At 30.8% G+C, this 24,352-nt stretch overlaps 1 protein-coding gene and 1 long non-coding RNA gene across 8 annotated transcripts in view; one reads left to right on the top strand and one right to left on the bottom strand.

Moving 5' to 3' along the window:
- LOC124458416 overlaps window positions 1-24,352 on the bottom strand; it is a 56,320-nt gene that overhangs the window by 23,720 nt on the left and 8,248 nt on the right. The gene's annotated exons all lie outside the window — the stretch shown is intronic.
- On the top strand, window positions 18,521-23,470 carry LOC124458418. Of its 7 annotated transcripts, none has more exons than XR_006953165.1 (11): window positions 18,521-18,815; window positions 19,437-20,369; window positions 20,539-20,715; window positions 21,173-21,319; window positions 21,523-21,637; window positions 21,716-21,799; window positions 22,245-22,334; window positions 22,646-22,717; window positions 22,801-22,876; window positions 22,981-23,067; window positions 23,143-23,470. It is a non-coding gene; the product is annotated as an uncharacterized LOC124458418 (long non-coding RNA). The 7 variants fall into 7 exon arrangements; XR_006953164.1 differs by adding an exon at window positions 22,034-22,138 and having other exon boundaries at window positions 18,524-20,369; XR_006953168.1 differs by lacking the exon at window positions 19,437-20,369 and having other exon boundaries at window positions 18,526-18,815.

Genomic DNA, 24,352 nt, shown 5'->3' with positions numbered 1-24,352 from the left:
AGTATACTATAGAAATCTCGTGTTTTGGTTTGCTTCACTTACACAATACGTGCCGAATGGATAAAAAAAAAGAAAGCCTTCTTGGCGTCATTGATAATTTTGATTGTTTACGTTGCAAATAAATCTTTGGAAATTTAAAGTCGATTTTTAAGTTCACTCCACTTTTGCGAGCGCTTGATGCAATGTGTTATAAACTACGAATTTTTTTATAAATTTCAGGATGAAAGGAAAAGATAAAAAATATATTTTCGTTCCGTGCGAATAGTTATTAGCTACTAATAAAACAATATATATGATTAAATAACATTCTGCATATTTTCTTATATATAGAATACATAAGAAAAGCTATAAACTTTAAAGAAACTACTTGAAAGAGGAAGCCAAAAAATTACACTCATACTTTTCTTGGAGAGACACGTAAAAACTGAAATGCTTCGAAATATTACTATACAAGTTATACAAAAGCTTGTAAAATATAGGTTATAACTGTCTGGTAGAAATAGTATTTCATTTTTATGTTACTTATATCAACTACACGACTATGAAACTTCTTAATTTCTTATTGGTTTTTACCTTTTGTAAAGGTAAAACCAATAAGAAATTACCCTTTTTCAGGGTATAGTCTTTATCGATTTTTAGCGTTACAAACGATTAGTCTATTTCTATTATTGAATTCATACACAGATAGTTGAATTTTGTGTAACGTTGACATTCTTATATGATGCATTACAACGTTTCAAATAATTTAATTTTGTATTGTTATATACATATTTCATTATGCAAAAAATCTCGTAGCTGCCATCTAGATTTTTTCTTTATATCACTAGATTCTCTCAATCTTTGTTTTGTTTGCACGAATGCTTCTTTTATAATGGTATCACAAAATATTACATGTTTGTAGATTTAGCTCGTCCAGGCTAGTAGAGGGCTGAGAAGGACTGTAGGTATTAATATTGACTGTAATTGTGACAACTTTAGCGGCAGTCCTCTTCAGAGTAAAGTGCACACTGATTAACGACGGGTTTGCTGTATTTTTTATCTGCTTCATACATCAACTTAATTGTGCATTGACATGTACACACCCACGAATTTCCTCTACACACAATATGATGACGCATTAACCAAACAGCAAATACGGCAAACCTGACTTTTATTCCTAACTTGATGCGAAAGAGGACATCAACTGTTTACCTGAAGACTCTCGCAACCTGGATGATCTAAAAATATATAATCATACACCTGGCTTCAAACCATTCACTTTATTTAATATTAAAATTCTCAACAGGAATATAGTTGTTCATTTTATATTTTCTAGTTCATGTAACGTACACAACTACTTACACTGAGCAACTAACATTCCTAAATTTTCAACAATATTGTCAAACGTTTTGGCTTGTTCTTATTGTTCTGCAGTTCACATCTTTAAGATTTTACGCTATTGCTGATTTACGCTGTAGCGAACAGCTCTATTGCAGTTACAGGTTAACAAAGAAATAATTAAGTTTACAGTGTTTGCAAAACATGTAGCATTTAACTAAGATGTATTGATTTAGACGACTTACAACGTAGTAAACTAAAGTTTAAAAGCAAAAATAATACCACATAATGTTAAATTCCACCTTCATTTATATAAATACAGTCTTATTCCTATTCATAGTCAGACATTCGTGCAAAAAAATACGCTTAAGTGAAGATCACAAAGAGCTCTTTGAATAGATATTAACATAACGTTCTTATTCATTCATATAATTTTCTTTTAATCATTGCAAAACAAATTTACAGATAAGCGTAGAAGTTTGATGAAAACATTTGTTACAGTTTTTTGGTTTCTTTGCTCAAATGGCTAAAATTCAATGTGCCAATAATAACCCTGTAAAGATATTAGGAGAATATTCTTAAATCCATAGTGCGAAAGATATTAAGTCATATTATATCAATTAAACTAAGCGAGGAAGATTAGGTTTCATTGGATTTTAGATGATTGCACTCACAGAATACAGCTTGAAGTCACATATTATTGATTGTATGTCAATGCATATTTTTGTCTTTTTTAACAGCACTTAATTGTGTGAAGTGGACTGGAATGCACTTATATTAACAACTAATTTTCCAAAGTTTTTTAGATCATGCTACTTAATAGGTTCCGCTATTAAACATTTAATGCTGGCAGAGATTGTTTTTAAAAAATATTATGTTAAAATGTACACGAACTAATGTTATATATGTTTATTACAATACAACTAAAAGTATTAAATAAAGTAAATGGTTTGAACCCGGGAGTATCGTTACATGTTTGTAAATGATGATCGTCCAGGTTAATAAAGGTCAACAACAACAAAAATAGTCCTTCTCAGGACTTTATTAACCTGGATGATCAACATTTACAAACATGTAAAAGCATTAAATGTCAGAAAGTTTAACGAAATTCTTCATTTGTGCACAAATAGTTTTGTCAACTCTGTTTATCTATATATTTTATACATAGATTATACGTTTGCAGAATAGAAATTTTCAAGCAGTGAATTTGATTCATAGAAATGTTGGTGAAGTTATTTTACATTTTTTGCTACACTTTTTTTCGAAAGCTAGTTTTCTTAAATATTATAAATGTGGATTTGATTATCAGTTAAGAAGAGTATTTACAACATAAGATGTATAAAAGGCTACACTAAAACAACCATAGATAAAACAAACAAATAACACTGATATGGTTAAGTGCATTTGAAATGCTAATTATCTAAAGATATTCTTATGTAAAATGTCCGTTGCAATTTGTAACCTGAAATCAATTCTCGCTGTAAAGGGCTAAAAAGCGATTACTCTAAGAAGACTTGTTTTAGTTCTCTGTTTTACACGTTTATGTCAAACGAAGCTTTTCTTTAGTGTTCTATTCAAGAACAGTTAATTGTAACTAAGTGCTTGAAACACTTAAAATAAAGAAATTAAATAACAAACACACAAAAAGCTTTTGCCGAAAGACAAGGACTTGTTCATATTCTTTTTAAAACTCCATTAAAGTCAATAAAACAGAAATCGGTATTTTGGTTGTCTGCACACATACAATAAGTTCTTAACTGGATAAGAAAACAATGTCTTTCCATTTTGCAAATTGGCATCATTGATAATTTTCATCTCTGACGGTGTTAATCAATCTCTTGTAATTCGGAATCATCTTTTGGTTTCGGAGGTAATCTGGTGCATTTTTTTGGATTCTTTGCAATTCTTTTTAAATATCAGAAAAAATGATTGAGATAGAAAAGAGAAACTTTCTGAGCCCTGCCAAAACGAAAGGACACGTTTACATTATTTAAAATGTTTAATTAATAGTATACTATAGAAATTTCCTGTTTTGGTTTCCTTCACTTACACAATACGTGCTGACTGGATAAAAAAAAACAATGACTTCTTGGCGTCATTGATAATTTTGATCGCACTCCACTTTTGCGAGCGTTTGATGCAATGTGTTAGAAACTACGAATTTTTTTATAAATTTCAGGATGAAAGGAAAAAATAGAAATATATTTTCGTTAAGTGCGAATAGTTATTAGCTACTGAAAAAACAATATATATGATTAAATAACATTCTGAATATTTTTCTTATATATAGAATACATAAGAAAAGGTATAAACTTTAAAGAAACTACTTGAAAGAAAGCCAAAAATTACACTCATACTTTTTGAGAGACCCGTAAAACTGAAATGCTTTGAAATATTACTATACAAGTTATACAAAAGCTTGTACAATATAGGTTATAACTGTCTGGTAAAATAGTATTTTATTTTTATGTTACTTATATCAACTACACGACTATGAAAGTTCTTAATTTCTTATTGGTTTTTACTTTGATAGGGGTATAGTCTTTATGGATTTTTAGCGTTACAAACGATTAGTCTATTTCTATTATGGAAATCATACACAGATAATTGAATTTTGTGTAACGTTGACATTCTTATATGATGCATTACAACGTTTCAAATAATTTAATTTTGTATTGTTATATACATATTTCATTATGCAAAAGGAAATCTCGTAGCTGCCATCTAGATTTTTTCTTTATATCACTAGATTCTCTCAATCTTTGTTTTGTTTGCACGAATGCTTCTTTTATAATGGTATCACAAAATATTACATGTTTGTAGATTTAGCTCGTCCAGGCTAGTAGAGGGCTGAGAAGGACTGTAGATATTAATGTTGACTGAAGTTTTGACAACTTTAGCGGCAGTCCTCTTTAGAGTAAAGTGCACACTGATTAACGTCAGGTTTGCTGTATCTTTCATCTGCTTCATACATCAACGTAATTGTGCATTGACATGTACACACCCACGAATTTCCTCTACACACAATATGATGACGCATTAACCAAACAGCAAATACGGCAAACCGGACTTTTATTCCCGACTTGATGCGAAAGAGGACATCAACAGTTTACCTGAAGACTCTCCCAACCTGGATGATCTAAAAATATATAATCATACAACTGGCTTCAAACCATTCACTTTATATAATATTAAAATTCTCAACAGGAATATAGTTGTTCATTTTATATTTTCTAGTTCATGTAACGTACACAAGTACTTACACTGAGCAACTAACATTCCTAAATTTTCAACAATATTGTCAAACGTTTTGGCTTGTTTTTATTGTTCTGCAGTTCACATCTTTAAGATTTTACGCTATTATTGTTTTACGCTGTAGCGAACAGCTCTATTGCAGTTACAGGTTAACAAAGAAACAATTAAGTTTACAGTGTTTGCGAAACATGTAGCATTTAACTAAGATGTATGGATTTAGACGACTAACAACGTAGCAAACTACAGTTTAAAGGCCAAAATAATACCACATGTTGTTAAATTCTACCTTCATTTATATAAATACAGTCTTATTCCTGTTCATAGTCAGACATCGCGCAAAAGTATACGCTTAAGTAAAGATCACAAAGAGCTCCTTGAATAGATATTATTATAACCCTCTTATTCTTTGAAATAATTTTCATTTAATAATTGCAAAATAAATTTACAGATAAGCGTAGAAGTTTGATAAAAACATTTGTTACAGTTTTTTGGTTTCTTTGCTCAAATGGCTAAAATTCAATGTGCCAATAATAACCCTGTAAAGATATTAGGAGAATATTTTTAAATCCATAGTGTGAAAGATATTAAGTCATACTATATCAATAAACCAAGCAAGGAAGATTAGCTTTCTTTGGATTTTAGATGATTGCACTCACAGAATACAGCTTGAAGTCACATATTATTGATTGTACGTCAATGCATATTTTTGTTTTTTTTAACAGCACTTAATTGTGTGAAGTGGACTGGAATGCACTTATATTAACAACTAATTTTCCAAAGTTTTTTAAGATCATGCTACTTAATAGGTTCCGCTATTAAACATTTAATGCTGGCAGAGATTGTTTTTAAAAAATATTATGTTAAAATGTACACGAACTAATGTTATATATGTTTATTACAATACAACTAAAAGCATTAAATAAAGTAAATGGTTTGAACCTGGGAGTATCGTTAAATGTTTGTAAATGATGATCGTCCAGGTTAATAAAGGTCAGCAACAACAAAAACAGTCCTTCTCAGGACTTTATTAATCTGGATGATCACCATTTACAAACATGTAAAAGCATTAAACGTCAGAAAGTTTAACGAAATTCTTCATTTGTGCACAAATAGTTTTGTCAACTCTGTTTATCTATATATTTTATACGTAGATTATACGTTTGAAGAATAGAAATTTTCAAGCAGTGAATTTGATTCATAGCAATGTTGGTGAAGTTATTCTACATTTTTTGCTACACTTTTATTCAAGCTTTCATATATCTTTTTTCGAAAGCTAGTTTTCTTAATCTTATAAATGTGGATTTGATTATCAGTTAAGAAGAGTATTTACAACATAAGATGTATAAAAAGCTACACTAAAATAACCATAGATAAAACAAACAAATAACACTGATATGGTTCAGCGCATTTTAAATGCTAATTATGTAAAGATATTCTTATGTAAAATGTCCGTTGTAATTTGTAACCTGAAATCAATTCTCGCTGTAAAGGGCTAAAAAGCGATTACTCTAAGAAGACTTGTTTTAGTTCTCTGTTTTACACGTTTATGTCAAACGAAGCTTTTCTTTAGTGTTCTATTCAAGAACAGTTAATTGTAACTAAGTGCTTGAAACACTTAAAAATAAAGAAATTAATATAACAAACACACAAAAAGCTTTTGCCGAAAGACAAGGACTTGTTCATATTCTTTTTAAAACTCCATTAAAGTCAATAAAACAGAAATCGGTATTTTGGTTGTCTGCACACATACAATAAGTTCTTAACTGGATAAGAAAACAATGTCTTTCCATTTTGCAAATTGGCATCATTGATAATTTTCATCTCTTACGGTGTTAATCAATCTCTTGTAATTCGGAATCATCTTTTGGTTCCGTAGGTAATCTGGTACAATTTTTTGGATTCTTTGCAATTCTTTTTAAATATTAGAAAAAATGATTGAGATAGAAAAGAGAAACTTTCTGAGCCCTGCCAAAACGAAAGGACACGTTTACATTATTTAAAATGTTTAATTAATAGTATACTATAGAAATTTCCTGTTTTGGTTTCCTTCACTTACACAATACGTGCTGACTGGATAAAAAAAAAAATGACTTCTTGGCGTCATTGATAATTTTGATCGCACTCCACTTTTGCGAGCGTTTGATGCAATGTGTTAGAAACTACGAATTTTTTTATAAATTTCAGGATGAAAGGAAAAAATAGAAATATATTTTCGTTAAGTGCGAATAGTTATTAGCTACTGAAAAAACAATATATATGATTAAATAACATTCTAAATATTTTTCTTATATATAGAATACATAAGAAAAGGTATAAACTTTAAAGAAACTACTTGAAAGAGAAAGCCAAAAAATTACACTCATACTTTTTTTGGAGAGACCCGTAAAAACTGAAATGCTTTGAAATATTACTATACAAGTTATACAAAAGCTTGTACAATATAGGTTATAACTGTCTGGTAAAAATAGTATTTTATTTTTATGTTACTTATATCAACTACACGACTATGAAAGTTCTTAATTTCTTATTGGTTTTTACTTTGATAGGGGTATAGTCTTTATGGATTTTTAGCGTTACAAACGATTAGTCTATTTCTATTATGGAAATCATACACAGATAATTGAATTTTGTGTAACGTTGACATTCTTATATGATGCATTACAACGTTTCAAATAATTTAATTTTGTATTGTTATATACATATTTCATTATGCAAAAAATCTCGTAGCTGCCATCTAGATTTTTTCTTTATATCACTAGATTCTCTCAATCTTTGTTTTGTTTGCACGAATGCTTCTTTTATAATGGTATCACAAAATATTACATGTTTGTAGATTTAGCTCGTCCAGGCTAGTAGAGGGCTGAGAAGGACTGTAGATATTAATGTTGACTGAAGTTTTGACAACTTTAGCGGCAGTCCTCTTTAGAGTAAAGTGCACTGATTAACGTCAGGTTTGCTGTATCTTTCATCTGCTTCATACATCAACGTAATTGTGCATTGACATGTACACACCCACGAATTTCCTCTACACACAATATGATGACGCATTAACCAAACAGCAAATACGGCAAACCGGACTTTTATTCCCGACTTGATGCGAAAGAAGACATCAACAGTTTACCTGAAGACTCTCCCAACCTGGATGATCTAAAAATATATAATCATACAACTGGCTTCAAACCATTCACTTTATATAATATTAAAATTCTCAACAGGAATATAGTTGTTCATTTTATATTTTCTAGTTCATGTAACGTACACAAGTACTTACACTGAGCAACTAACATTCCTAAATTTTCAACAATATTGTCAAACGTTTTGGCTTGTTTTTATTGTTCTGCAGTTCACATCTTTAAGATTTTACGCTATTATTGTTTTACGCTGTAGCGAACAGCTCTATTGCAGTTACAGGTTAACAAAGAAACAATTAAGTTTACAGTGTTTGCGAAACATGTAGCATTTAACTAAGATGTATGGATTTAGACGACTAACAACGTAGCAAACTACAGTTTAAAGGCCAAAATAATACCACATGTTGTTAAATTCTACCTTCATTTATATAAATACAGTCTTATTCCTGTTCATAGTCAGACATCGCGCAAAAGTATACGCTTAAGTAAAGATCACAAAGAGCTCCTTGAATAGATATTATTATAACCCTCTTATTCTTTGAAATAATTTTCATTTAATAATTGCAAAATAAATTTACAGATAAGCGTAGAAGTTTGATAAAAACATTTGTTACAGTTTTTTGGTTTCTTTGCTCAAATGGCTAAAATTCAATGTGCCAATAATAACCCTGTAAAGATATTAGGAGAATATTTTTAAATCCATAGTGTGAAAGATATTAAGTCATACTATATCAATAAACCAAGCAAGGAAGATTAGCTTTCTTTGGATTTTAGATGATTGCACTCACAGAATACAGCTTGAAGTCACATATTATTGATTGTACGTCAATGCATATTTTGTTTTTTAACAGCACTTAATTGTGTGAAGTGGACTGGAATGCACTTATATTAACAACTAATTTTCCAAAGTTTTTAAGATCATGCTACTTAATAGGTTCCGCTATTAAACATTTAATGCTGGCAGAGATTGTTTTAAAAATATTATGTTAAAATGTACACGAACTAATGTTATATATGTTTATTACAATACAACTAAAAGCATTAAATAAAGTAAATGGTTTGAACCGGAGTATCGTTAAATGTTTGTAAATGATGATCGTCCAGGTTAATAAAGGTCAGCAACAACAAAACAGTCCTTCTCAGGACTTTATTAATCTGGATGATCACCATTTACAAACATGTAAAAGCATTAAACGTCAGAAAGTTTAACGAAATTCTTCATTTGTGCACAAATAGTTTTGTCAACTCTGTTTATCTATATATTTTATACGTAGATTATACGTTTGAAGAATAGAAATTTTCAAGCAGTGAATTTGATTCATAGCAATGTTGGTGAAGTTATTCTACATTTTTTGCTACACTTTTATTCAAGCTTTCATATATCTTTTTTCGAAAGCTAGTTTTCTTAATCTTATAAATGTGGATTTGATTATCAGTTAAGAAGAGTATTTACAACATAAGATGTATAAAAAGCTACACTAAAATAACCATAGATAAAACAAACAAATAACACTGATATGGTTCAGCGCATTTTAAATGCTAATTATGTAAAGATATTCTTATGTAAAATGTCCGTTGTAATTTGTAACCTGAAATCAATTCTAGCTGTAAAGGGCTAAAAAGCGATTACTCTAAGAAGACTTGTTTTAGTTCTCTGTTTTACACGTTTATGTCAAACGAAGCTTTTCTTTAGTGTTCTATTCAAGAACAGTTAATTGTAACTAAGTGCTTGAAACACTTAAAAATAAAGAAATTAATATAACAAACACACAAAAAGCTTTTGCCGAAAGACAAGGACTTGTTCATATTCTTTTTAAAACTCCATTAAAGTCAATAAAACAGAAATCGGTATTTTGGTTGTCTGCACACATACAATAAGTTCTTAACTGGATAAGAAAACAATGTCTTTCCATTTTGCAAATTGGCATCATTGATAATTTTCATCTCTTACGGTGTTAATCAATCTCTTGTAATTCGGAATCATCTTTTGGTTCCGTAGGTAATCTGGTACAATTTTTTGGATTCTTTGCAATTCTTTTAAATATTAGAAAAATGATTGAGATAGAAAAGAAACTTTCTGAGCCCTGCCAAAACGAAAGGACACGTTTACATTATTTAAAATGTTTAATTAATAGTATACTATAGAAATTTCCTGTTTTGGTTTCCTTCACTTACACAATACGTGCTGACTGGATAAAAAAAAAATGACTTCTTGGCGTCATTGATAATTTTGATCGCACTCCACTTTTGCGAGCGTTTGATGCAATGTGTTAGAAACTACGAATTTTTTTATAAATTTCAGGATGAAAGGAAAAAATAGAAATATATTTTCGTTAAGTGCGAATAGTTATTAGCTACTGAAAAAACAATATATATGATTAAATAACATTCTAAATATTTTCTTATATATAGAATACATAAGAAAAGGTATAAACTTTAAAGAAACTACTTGAAAGAAAGCCAAAAATTACACTCATACTTTTTTTGGAGAGACCCGTAAAAACTGAAATGCTTTGAAATATTACTATACAAGTTATACAAAAGCTTGTACAATATAGGTTATAACTGTCTGGTAAAAATAGTATTTTATTTTTATGTTACTTATATCAACTACACGACTATGAAAGTTCTTAATTTCTTATTGGTTTTTACTTTGATAGGGGTATAGTCTTTATGGATTTTTAGCGTTACAAACGATTAGTCTATTTCTATTATGGAAATCATACACAGATAATTGAATTTTGTGTAACGTTGACATTCTTATATGATGCATTACAACGTTTCAAATAATTTAATTTTGTATTGTTATATACATATTTCATTATGCAAAAGGAAATCTCGTAGCTGCCATCTAGATTTTTTCTTTATATCACTAGATTCTCTCAATCTTTGTTTTGTTTGCACGAATGCTTCTTTTATAATGGTATCACAAAATATTACATGTTTGTAGATTTAGATCGTCCAGGCTAGTAGAGGGCTGAGAAGGACTGTAGATATTAATGTTGACTGAAGTTTTGACAACTTTAGCGGCAGTCCTCTTCAGAGTAAAGTGCACACTGATTAACGTCAGGTTTGCTGTATCTTTCATCTGCTTCATACATCAACGTAATTGTGCATTGACATGTACACACCCACGAATTTCCTCTACACACAATATGATGACGCATTAACCAAACAGCAAATACGGCAAACCGGACTTTTATTCCCGACTTGATGCGAAAGACATCAACAGTTTACCTGAAGACTCTCCCAACCTGGATGATCTAAAAATATAATCATACAACTGGCTTCAAACCATTCACTTTATATAATATTAAAATTCTCAACAGGAATATAGTTGTTCATTTTATATTTTCTAGTTCATGTAACGTACACAAGTACTTACACTGAGCAACTAACATTCCTAAATTTTCAACAATATTGTCAAACGTTTTGGCTTGTTTTTATTGTTCTGCAGTTCACATCTTTAAGATTTTACGCTATTATTGTTTTACGCTGTAGCGAACAGCTCTATTGCAGTTACAGGTTAACAAAGAAACAATTAAGTTTACAGTGTTTGCAAACATGTAGCATTTAACTAAGATGTATGGATTTAGACGACTAACAACGTAGCAAACTACAGTTTAAAGGCCAAAATAATACCACATGTTGTTAAATTCTACCTTCATTTATATAAATACAGTCTTATTCCTGTTCATAGTCAGACATCGCGCAAAAGTATACGCTTAAGTAAAGATCACAAAGAGCTCCTTGAATAGATATTATTATAACCCTCTTATTCTTTGAAATAATTTTCATTTAATAATTGCAAAATAAATTTACAGATAAGCGTAGAAGTTTGATAAAACATTTGTTACAGTTTTTGGTTTCTTTGCTCAAATGGCTAAAATTCAATGTGCCAATAATAACCCTGTAAAGATATTAGGAGAATATTTTTAAATCCATAGTGTGAAAGATATTAAGTCATACTATATCAATAAACCAAGCAAGGAAGATTAGCTTTCTTTGGATTTTAGATGATTGCACTCACAGAATACAGCTTGAAGTCACATATTATTGATTGTACGTCAATGCATATTTTTGTTTTTTTTAACAGCACTTAATTGTGTGAAGTGGACTGGAATGCACTTATATTAACAACTAATTTTCCAAAGTTTTTTAAGATCATGCTACTTAATAGGTTCCGCTATTAAACATTTAATGCTGGCAGAGATTGTTTTTAAAAAATATTATGTTAAAATGTACACGAACTAATGTTATATATGTTTATTACAATACAACTAAAAGCATTAAATAAAGTAAATGGTTTGAACCCGGGAGTATCGTTAAATGTTTGTAAATGATGATCGTCCAGGTTAATAAAGGTCAGCAACAACAAAAACAGTCCTTCTCAGGACTTTATTAATCTGGATGATCACCATTTACAAACATGTAAAAGCATTAAACGTCAGAAAGTTTAACGAAATTCTTCATTTGTGCACAAATAGTTTTGTCAACTCTGTTTATCTATATATTTTATACGTAGATTATACGTTTGAAGAATAGAAATTTTCAAGCAGTGAATTTGATTCATAGCAATGTTGGTGAAGTTATTCTACATTTTTTGCTACACTTTTATTCAAGCTTTCAGCTAGTTTTCTTAATCTTATAAATGTGGATTTGATTATCAGTTAAGAAGAGTATTTACAACATAAGATGTATAAAAAGCTACACTAAAATAACCATAGATAAAACAAACAAATAACACTGATATGGTTCAGCGCATTTTAAATGCTAATTATGTAAAGATATTCTTATGTAAAATGTCCGTTGCAATTTGTAACCTGAAATCAATTCTCGCTGTAAAGGGCTAAAAAGCGATTACTCTAAGAAGACTTGTTTTAGTTCTCTGTTTTACACGTTTATGTCAAACGAAGCTTTTCTTTAGTGTTCTATTCAAGAACAGTTAATTGTAACTAAGTGCTTGAAACACTTAAAATAAAGAAATTAATATAACAAACACACAAAAGCTTTTGCCGAAAGACAAGGACTTGTTCATATTCTTTTTAAAACTCCATTAAAGTCAATAAAACAGAAATCGGTATTTTGGTTGTCTGCACACATACAATAAGTTCTTAACTGGATAAGAAAACAATGTCTTTCCATTTTGCAAATTGGCATCATTGATAATTTTCATCTCTTACGGTGTTAATCAATCTCTTGTAATTCGGAATCATCTTTTGGTTCCGTAGGTAATCTGGTACAATTTTTTGGATTCTTTGCAATTCTTTTTAAATATTAGAAAAAATGATTGAGATAGAAAAGAGAAACTTTCTGAGCCCTGCCAAAACGAAAGGACACGTTTACATTATTTAAAATGTTTAATTAATAGTATACTATAGAAATTTCCTGTTTTGGTTTCCTTCACTTACACAATACGTGCTGACTGGATAAAAAAAAAAATGACTTCTTGGCGTCATTGATAATTTTGATCGCACTCCACTTTTGCGAGCGTTTGATGCAATGTGTTAGAAACTACGAATTTTTTTATAAATTTCAGGATGAAAGGAAAAAATAGAAATATATTTTCGTTAAGTGCGAATAGTTATTAGCTACTGAAAAACAATATATATGATTAAATAACATTCTAAATATTTTCTTATATATAGAATACATAAGAAAAGGTATAAACTTTAAAGAAACTACTTGAAAGAGAAAGCCAAAAAATTACACTCATACTTTTTTTGGAGAGACCCGTAAAAACTGAAATGCTTTGAAATATTACTATACAAGTTATACAAAAGCTTGTACAATATAGGTTATAACTGTCTGGTAAAATAGTATTTTATTTTTATGTTACTTATATCAACTACACGACTATGAAAGTTCTTAATTTCTTATTGGTTTTTACTTTGATAGGGGTATAGTCTTTATGGATTTTTAGCGTTACAAACGATTAGTCTATTTCTATTATGGAAATCATACACAGATAATTGAATTTTGTGTAACGTTGACATTCTTATATGATGCATTACAACGTTTCAAATAATTTAATTTTGTATTGTTATATACATATTTCATTATGCAAAAGGAAATCTCGTAGCTGCCATCTAGATTTTTTCTTTATATCACTAGATTCTCTCAATCTTTGTTTTGTTTGCACGAATGCTTCTTTTATAATGGTATCACAAAATATTACATGTTTGTAGATTTAGCTCGTCCAGGCTAGTAGAGGGCTGAGAAGGACTGTAGATATTAATGTTGACTGAAGTTTTGACAACTTTAGCGGCAGTCCTCTTTAGAGTAAAGTGCACACTGATTAACGTCAGGTTTGCTGTATCTTTCATCTGCTTCATACATCAACGTAATTGTGCATTGACATGTACACACCCACGAATTTCCTCTACACACAATATGATGACGCATTAACCAAACAGCAAATACGGCAAACCGGACTTTTATTCCCGACTTGATGCGAAAGAAGACATCAACAGTTTACCTGAAGACTCTCCCAACCTGGATGATCTAAAAATATATAATCATACAACTGGCTTCAAACCATTCACTTTATATAATATTAAAATTCTCAACAGGAATATAGTTGTTCATTTTATATTTTCTAGTTCATGTAACGTACACAAGTACTTACACTGAGCAACTAACATTCCTAAATTTTCAACAATATTGTCAAACGTTTTGGCTTGTTTTATTGTTCTGCAGTTCACATCTTTAAGATTTTACGCTATTATTGTTTTACGCTGTAGCGAACAGCTCTATTGCAGTTACAGGTTAACAAAGAAACAATTAAGTTTACAGTGTTTGCAAAACATGTAGCATTTAACTAAGATGTATGGATTTAGACGACTAACAACGTAGCAAACTACAGTTTAAAGGCCAAAATAATACCACATGTTGTTAAATTCTACCTTCATTTATATAAATACAGTCTTATTCCTGTTCATAGTCAGACATCGCGCAAAGTATACGCTTAAGTAAAGATCACAAAGAGCTCCTTGAATAGATATTATTATAACCCTCTTATTCTTTGAAATAATTTTCATTTAATAATTGCAAAATAAATTTACAGATAAGCGTAGAAGTTTGATAAAAACATTTGTTACAGTTTTTTGGTTTCTTTGCTCAAATGGCTAAAATTCAATGTGCCAATAATAACCCTGTAAAGATATTAGGAGAATATTTTTAAATCCATAGTGTGAAAGATATTAAGTCATACTATATCAATAAACCAAGCAAGGAAGATTAGCTTTCTTTGGATTTTAGATGATTGCACTCACAGAATACAGCTTGAAGTCACATATTATTGATTGTACGTCAATGCATATTTTGTTTTTAACAGCACTTAATTGTGTGAAGTGGACTGGAATGCACTTATATTAACAACTAATTTTCCAAAGTTTTTAAGATCATGCTACTTAATAGGTTCCGCTATTAAACATTTAATGCTGGCAGAGATTGTTTTAAAAATATTATGTTAAAATGTACACGAACTAATGTTATATATGTTTATTACAATACAACTAAAAGCATTAAATAAAGTAAATGGTTTGAACCCGGGAGTATCGTTAAATGTTTGTAAATGATGATCGTCCAGGTTAATAAAGGTCAGCAACAACAAAAACAGTCCTTCTCAGGACTTTATTAATCTGGATGATCACCATTTACAAACATGTAAAAGCATTAAACGTCAGAAAGTTTAACGAAATTCTTCATTTGTGCACAAATAGTTTTGTCAACTCTGTTTATCTATATATTTTATACGTAGATTATACGTTTGAAGAATAGAAATTTTCAAGCAGTGAATTTGATTCATAGCAATGTTGGTGAAGTTATTCTACATTTTTTGCTACACTTTTTTTCGAAAGCTAGTTTTCTTAAATATTATAAATGTGGATTTGATTATCAGTTAAGAAGAGTATTTACAACATAAGATGTATAAAAGGCTACACTAAAACAACCATAGATAAAACAAACAAATAACACTGATATGGTTAAGTGCATTTGAAATGCTAATTATCTAAAGATATTCTTATGTAAAATGTCCGTTGCAATTTGTAACCTGAAATCAATTCTCGCTGTAAAGGGCTAAAAAGCGATTACTCTAAGAAGACTTGTTTTAGTTCTCTGTTTTACACGTTTATGTCAAACGAAGCTTTTCTTTAGTGTTCTATTCAAGAACAGTTAATTGTAACTAAGTGCTTGAAACACTTAAAAATAAAGAAATTAATATAACAAACACACAAAAAGCTTTTGCCGAAAGACAAGGACTTGTTCATATTCTTTTTAAAGCTCCATTAAAGTCAATAAAACAGAAATCGGTATTTTGGTTGTCTGCACACATACAATAAGTTCTTAACTGGATAAGAAAACAATGTCTTTCCATTTTGCAAATTGGCATCATTGATAATTTTCATCTCTTACGGTGTTAATCAATCTCTTGTAATTCGGAATCATCTTTTGTTCCGTAGGTAATCTGGTACAATTTTTTGGATTCTTTGCAATTCTTTTTAAATATTAGAAAAAATGATTGAGATAGAAAAGAGAAACTTTCTGAGCCCTGCCAAAACGAAAGGACACGTTTACATTATTTAAAATGTTTAATTAATAGTATACTATAGAAATTTCCTGTTTTGGTTTCCTTCACTTACACAATACGTGCTGACTGGATAAAAAAAAAACAATGACTTCTTGGCGTTATTGATAATTTTGATCGCACTCCACTTTTGCAAGCGTTTGATGCAATGTGTTAGAAACTACGAATTTTTTTATAAATTTCAGGATGAAAGGAAAAAATAAAAATAAATTTTCGTTCCGTGCGAATAGTTATTAGCTACTAATAAAACAATATATATGATTAAATAATATTCGGAATATTTTTCTTATACATAGAATACATAAGAAAAGGTATAAACTTTAAAGAAACTACTTGAAAGAGGAAGCCAAAAATTACACTCATACTTTTCTTGGGGAGACACGTAAAAACTTAAATGCTTCGAAATATTACTATACAAGTTATACAAAAGCTTGTACAATATAGGTTATAACTGTCTGGTAGAAATAGTATTTCATTTTTATGTGACTTAAATCAACTACACGACTATGAAACTTTTTAATTTCTTATTGGTTTTTACTTTGATAGGGGTATAGTCTTTATCGATTTTTAGCGTTACAAACGATTAGTCTATTTCTATTATTGAATTCATACACAGATAATTGAATTTTGTGTAACGTTGACATTCTTATATGATGCATTACAAGGTTTCAAATAATTTAATTTTGTATTGTTATAGACATATTTCATTATGCAAAAGGAAATCTCGTAGCTGCCATCTAGAATTTTTCTTTATAGCACTAGATTCTCCCAATCTTTGTTTTGTTTGCACGAATGCTTCTTTTATAATGGTATCACAAAATATTACATGTTTGTAGATTTAGATCGTCCAGGCTAGTAGAAGGCTGAGAAGGACTGTAGGTATTAATGTTGACTGAAGTTTTGACAACTTTAGGGGCAGTCCTCTTCAGAGTGCACACTGATTAACGCCAGGTTTGCTGTATTTTTTATCTGCTTTATACATCAACGTAATTGTGCATTGACATGTACACACCCACGAATTTCCTCTACACACAATATGATGACGCATTAACCAAACAGCAAATACGGCAAACCGGACTTATATTCCCGACTTGATGCGAAAGAGGACATCAACAGTTTACCTGAAGACTCTCCCAAAATGGATGATCTAAAAACATATAATGATACACCTGGCTTCAAACCATTCACTTTATATAATATTAAAATTCTCAACAGGAATATAGTTGTTCATTTTATATTTTCTAGTTCATGTAACGTACACAAGTACTTACACTGAGCAACTAGCATTCCTAAATTTTCAACAATATTGTCAAACGTTTTGGCTTGTTTTTATTGTTCTGCAGTTCACATCTTTAAGATTTTACGCTATTGCTGCTTTACGCTGTAGCGAACAGCTCTATTGCAGTTACAGGTTAACAAAGAAATAATTAAGTTTACAGTGTTTGCAAAACATGTAGCATTTAACTAAGATGTATTGATTTAGACGACTAAAAACGTAGCAAACTACAGTTTAAAAGCAAAAATAATACCACATGTTGTTAAATTCTACCTTCATTTATATAAATACAGTTTTATACCTGTTCATAATCAGACATTGTGCAAAAGTATACGCTTAAGTGAAGATCACAAAGAGCTCCTTGAATAGATATTATTATAACCCTCTTATTCTTTGAATTAATTTTTATTTAATAATTGCAAAATAAATTTATAGATAAGCGTAGAAGTTTGATAAAAACATTTGTTACAGTTTTTTGGTTTTTTTGCTCAAATGGCTAAAATTCAATGTGCCAATGATAACCCTGTAAAGATATTAGGAGAATATTCTTAAATCCATAGCGCGAAAGATATTAAGTCATATTATATCAATTAAACTAAGCAAGGAAGATTAGGTTTCATTGGATTTTAGATGATTACACTCACAGAATACAGCTTGAAGTCACATATTATTGATTGTACGTCAATGCATATTTTTGTCTGCTTTTACAGCACTTAATTGTGTGAAATGGACTTGATTACACTTATATTAACAACTAATTTTCCAAAGTTTTTTAAAATCACGCTACCTAATAGGTATCGCGATTTTAAATTTCCACCCGTTTCGCTCATTCTAAATGGGTATTACTGAGAGTTCTAAACTTTAGAATACGGAAAATAGTCAAATTAGATTGCTTTCTGTGCTATCTGAAGGCTATGTTTGTCTCTCCTGACCTCAATATCTCTGGACACTGTGAGTGTGGGTCAGACTCAAAAGAATGCGCTTAGGAGCGTTAATCGCAGGGTAAAACCATACTCTTTGACTGTGAAGACATACTCTGCGGCTGGAAAACTTAGTAAAGTCGTACATTGAAATCTATGCCATGTTACCAGGACAACTCTGCGTAAAATGTGTAGAAGATTGGATACCAGCAAAAAAAGCAGAAATTAAATGTTGTGATTGCGGTCACGGACAGCTCTACCTGTTTGACTGTATGGAATCCCTTCATCGAACGAGGAATGTTTTCCATTTGGTTGAAGTATGGAAGGTAAGTTTAATTCTTTCTGGCGGCACAGATGAATCCCTGTAAAATTTGCCTGCCAGCAAAACATAAACAAGTTAAGTCGTCTGTTGGAAGGCAATTGTATGTGATTATTTCCAAAAGTCAATTCTTCAGATGAAATATTTTTGCTTTTTACATTTGGAATTTGGCTTGTTAAGCTCCAGTATTCATTAAATGCCGGCAATTTTTTACAACCATGTCTTAACTCTAAAGTAGCTTAATCGGTAGTATTTTGTTAAAATTATCAATCATTTTCAAGAATGCTATGCTGCTATATGCTGTGCATGGTGCCTTATGTAATGTATACATGTTCTGATGCTTAAATAACTACTGTTTACACTGATTGTGAAATGTTTGTTCTGTTACTTTGGTGGTATATTACGTGACACTCAGCATACTAACTGCTCTTCAACAGAATCACATACTATAATATGTGTGGATGAAAAAGGTACAGTATGGCAACAATGACAGTATTTTCACTTTAACTACATGTAAATGTGTATATATTAGTCATACTGTTAAGTATTAGCTTCATTTAGGCCAATAATTTCTATGTTAATTATTTGTTATCAAATAATCCAATTTTTAATCTCATACAAAATTTAGGTCGGCAGCATTTAAAAATTGTTGAATTCTGTCGGTGTATGCTGAAAAACTTATTAAACTCCAGCTGTGGCCAGGCTCATCTTCTAAACCCAAAATTGCATTTCACTTTGACTTCATTGATTTTGCTGAAAAATTCTTGCTTGAGAGCCATGTATTCTTGTACAAATTTTGCAGCACTGTTGAAGTTGAATATCTTGAAATGCTACCTAGAATGGTATATATTTCTCATAAACCTGAATTGCGTACCCATGTGATAGTCTTCCCATCAAATATTGGAAATAGATGAGTTGTACTTTGCAAAAAAAATTATTGAATCACTGTTATTTACAAGCAACATAAACAATGCAGATTTACCTCAAATAAGGTAAGAGCACATTCAAATTGTACATGAAGATTCCTCTGCTGTTATGACATTGTGTATTCAACCTTATTTTATTTTTGAAACAAATGCATGAGTTTACTAGGTGTTCATTTTATTCTTGTTAAGGTCAAAATCATATGTAATGTGTTAAACAATGGATCATTCGATGAATACACATGTTATATGTAATAAAAAAAAAGTCTATTTACAGTTATTGTAGACCTAATGGTTAGATTATATGTGTAGAGTAGTACAGTCTAACCTGTTTTAAGTACACATCATGGGACAACAGACCAGTGTCAGCTTAATGAAAGTGTCAGCTTAATGAAAGTGTCAGCTTGATTGAGGTTACATCATTATACATTCATCATTATTAGCTATATGAGACTAAATTTTGGATTTTACACAGTATCTGCTTAGTACAAGGTCATTTGATACAGGAGGTTTGACTGTATATATTATATCATTTAAGAATTTGATTTTTTGTCAGATATTTCAAACACCAAGTCAGATCATTAAAGTTTGTACAGAAAGACCTGATTGATTATAGAAATTGCCCTCTTTGCCCACAAGTCAGTATTTGATTTCTTTTTTTCTACTATTTGCTTTGTGAACTATTTTAAATTATATATTTTCTGTCACATATACTATCAAAACATTTAAAGTTGTTGTAAAATATGAAGTGTTACATGTTTACCATAAAATTCATTTCACTTTATTAAAGAGCTTTGTTTGCTTTAGACTGGTGAGTTAGGTGTGGCCATTCATTCCATGGATGCTTGCTTTGGTCTAACTCGTAAAAAGTTGGAAGGGAATAGATTTGCTGTCCCAAACCATGGCTGCCTTAAGTTTGCTGATCACGATGAAGTAGAAGATTTTGTTGATCATTATAGCAAGTCTAATAACAAAGTAGGACAGGTAATTATTGCATCATGAAGGACTTTGAAGCCTATTTAAAAGTATTATGAGAAGGTGGGGGGGAGTGAATAGTTTGAAAACAAACTTTATATGTAGTACATGGAAAAGCAATGGCAAAGCCTGCACTTTTTTACTTTTCCATTGCAAATATTTTTGTATTCAATCACTGGAAAAACAATGAATGGATTTGATTTTCTTCAGAAATTATTAACAATTTTGATGATGAATTTGCATTGTAAGAGTAAAAGATTGGGCAGGCTTTGCCCCTGAGAAAAGTGGGCCTATGCTTCATGCAGGTCCATGGGCCCTGATACATACGTAAGTATCTACGTGGATTTAAAATCAAAATTACAAACAGCTAATTTTTACTTTTCCTTTAATTTATCATGTTTATTTTTACAGTAAAACAATTTTTATATATGCGCTAATCTAAAATGTATTCCAACTACTTTTAAAGTTGTCAGATATTTAAGGCAGGACAAGTTACAAAAGCACTTCACTCCAAAGGAAAAAATCAACTGTTTGATGAAAAAGGAGTGTTTGGTAGTTGTTGCAGTCGGCATTCACACCCTGGACGATTTTTCAGCACTAAATATGGGGAAAGGTTAGTGTCTTAGCCTTGGTTTGCACGTAATTATCAATATTTTTGATCTTTGATGAGGTAGTATGTAGAGCAAATCGTCGGGTTATAATTTCCTTTCCTGTGTCAATTTCGAAATAAAGGGACAGAAGGACAAAACGATTTTGTGCTAACGAGATCTATTGTTACCCTTTAATAATATTTATTGTCTTATTATTAATATTCAGAATTTCGTATTTGCTGTTCCTAATCCAAAGCATTTTAAAAGATGCTGACCGAAGTCCTGGTGTTGATTTAAAAATAATGTATGATATTGGATGTGTATTATCATCATATTTAAAGGTATTTTAATGTTGACATGTATGATGTGGGACAAGTTCATTCACCAACTAAACTTTGAATAAATTGGTACCGTTCTAGGCAAACAAGAGGCATGACATTTTGTTAAAAGTGTCAATTTCGGTGCCGATATTTCATTGCTATGGACACAAGGCTTCATGCCAGGTAATGAATAAAGCTTTGTACCTGGTAGTGACAGGGATGGATTAAAAGGCGGGATAGCGGAGGAATGTGCTTTCCTCCAACCTTGATTAGTGGAGAGGGATGATGAGTGGCATTTTCCCTAAGAAATTTAGGCATACCAAACAATCAAGCGATCGTAATTGGGGTTTATGGAGCACAATTTCAAAAATCTCCTATCATTGTCTCTAAGTAACAAAATTTAACGAAAAATGTTAGGCATGTTACGGCAACAAGCAGCCACCAGAATCTTATCCAAACTAGAGCACCTCGCTTCTTCAGACGCGCTTCTTCACTTATCTCGAAGAAATTTTAGCAATGCAGGTGCTTGAATATTGTCATTGCTCTATGTGTAACTAGGTGTCGACAATGAAAATGTTTTTATTTGTTTGCTGCGCTTTAATTATTTTCTGTATATGAATTGTTTCAGGAAAATCATTAACGTCGAAGCTTAAAAAATGTCTACAACTTAAAATTAAAACGCAACAAGAAATGAAGGATTTATTTAGCGAACTACCTGGTAAGTAGTTCTGGTAGGTTAGAAATTTCTTATGTTTTTTGTGACCGAAAAGTAATTAATGTTTCTGTTTGCCTAACTAAACTCTCAACTCAATTTGCATCCAAGGAATATGTCGTTATTTAGTAAAGGCTTCTTCATCGAATTTAAAATCTGTTATGAAAAGATAAAGATTTATTAGTATTGATTGTACTTCAAAATAGCCTACTCGTTTTTACGAAATACCCTACTAAAAAACGAGATTTTTTTATTGTATGGGAAAATAAAAAACCTGTAGCATATATAGTTACATACGTATTTATTTTGTTTGTTAGTGACGTACGCTCCTGAAATTGTTTGTCAGTTGGAGGCCAGAGAGAAGGAAATTATGTCAAGAGTCAACCCAGGTATATAATGTTATTCATGGGAAATAGTTTCATTCAATAACAATTCAGTCTGTAGGAGATAAAGACATACTTTTTAAATACAGAACATAAAGAAACCACGGAGAACTGGAAAGTGGCGTACGTTCAAAAGCTACTGCACGTTCAAAACCTACAACTTAGGTAGGTTCTTTAATGTACTAAACTGGCTGTTTCTCTATAATACATGCCTATAGACGTTTTAATATTTCTTTTGAGCCTAATTGGTGAATTATTTAAATTCTTAGTGCTACATCATTCGGATGTTTTGAAGAAAACCAGGAGATAACCCTCTGAAGATTACTCAATTCATCAGACGTCGAAAAACTGTACCAGTATGTATACATGTGTCAAAGAAATATTTTGCTTTAAAGTTTTTTTTTACATAGGCGCAAAATTTATGTAAACAGGTTTCAAAACATTATAAGATATTGAACGAAAGCATTCTGTAAACGAAAGATGGAAACCTGGTCATCCTAGTTGTGATGTCGTTGCATTGCAAGTCATACAAAGAAAACGAACAGATACTGTCGGAGCTTTACATGGACTTTCCATCGAAAGGCATATTTTAATAACATTGAGAAAGAAGTATGCAAGTACTGTAATGCACTGTAAATTTCAGATACCTGAAACCTAAGCTATGTTACCATATCTGTCTTTTGTTTTTCTTGTAAATGCTAATTTTGTATTCTTTTTACTTGGTCACGAACAAGATGAAATTAACAATTGAGAACACAATGCTGCCATTTATTCTCTTCGTGATTTTATAAACAGTTTACCCGATCGTCTGACATTTGACAAATTGAAAGATCCAACATCAGACCTTTATGAGGGATTTGAGTCTGGTGAGGATGACATTCTAGGGAAATACTCGGTCCCAGTATACACAAAGAGGAAAGCTATTGAAATGTACTTAATCCTAAAACGATGTGACGAGGAAGAGTAACTTTTAAACTTGGAAAAAGAGAAAGGCTTCTATTGTATTACACCAATCTTAGCTGAAAAATTGGTGAAGCACTTGCTGATCTTGGTGATTTGAGCAGCGATGAATTCATGCTTGGTTCAAAGCGTGAACTGATGAGCTTTAAAACAAATTGCGGAATGAGTTGTTCAGCTTGAAGAAAAGTTTTGAACTTCCACTTAGAGAAACTTTTCTTCTCCAGGCTGAGGTTATCAACTTAACCAATGATGTCAACATTCCCAATGAATCTGAAAGCTCAACGTATGAGGAATCCGATACTGAAGATGAAAACATCGAAAAGCTCTCAGAAGTGGACAGTGACATTGAATAGACGACATAGCTACTATTCGTAAACTAATAGCTACTTTTTTATGTACTTATTATGTAATTTAGTTGTTCACGTATCTAGTATAATAACTGATATCACGCAAACATTCGTGGTTTTGTGACGTCATGTTAGTACACAGTCATTTTCTCTTCCTCTGTACAACACCGGAAGTTTTGACCCGTCGTTGAATTGTGAGAGAACTATGTTCTTTATTATTTATCAATGTCCTACAAGTAAGAGTTTATACGCGAAATATATCCCAACCAATTAGCTCTGTCTGCCCAACCCAATTCATCTAAAATTGTGAGCATTCATATCATGTATAAAATAG

Source organism: Xenia sp. Carnegie-2017, unplaced genomic scaffold, assembly GCF_021976095.1.
Source record: "Xenia sp. Carnegie-2017 unplaced genomic scaffold, XeniaSp_v1 HiC_scaffold_6, whole genome shotgun sequence".
Taxonomy (NCBI): Eukaryota; Metazoa; Cnidaria; class Anthozoa; order Malacalcyonacea; family Xeniidae; genus Xenia; species Xenia sp. Carnegie-2017.
The sequence above is the reverse complement of the archived record's forward strand: the minus strand, read 5'-3'. Positions and strand labels throughout refer to the sequence as shown.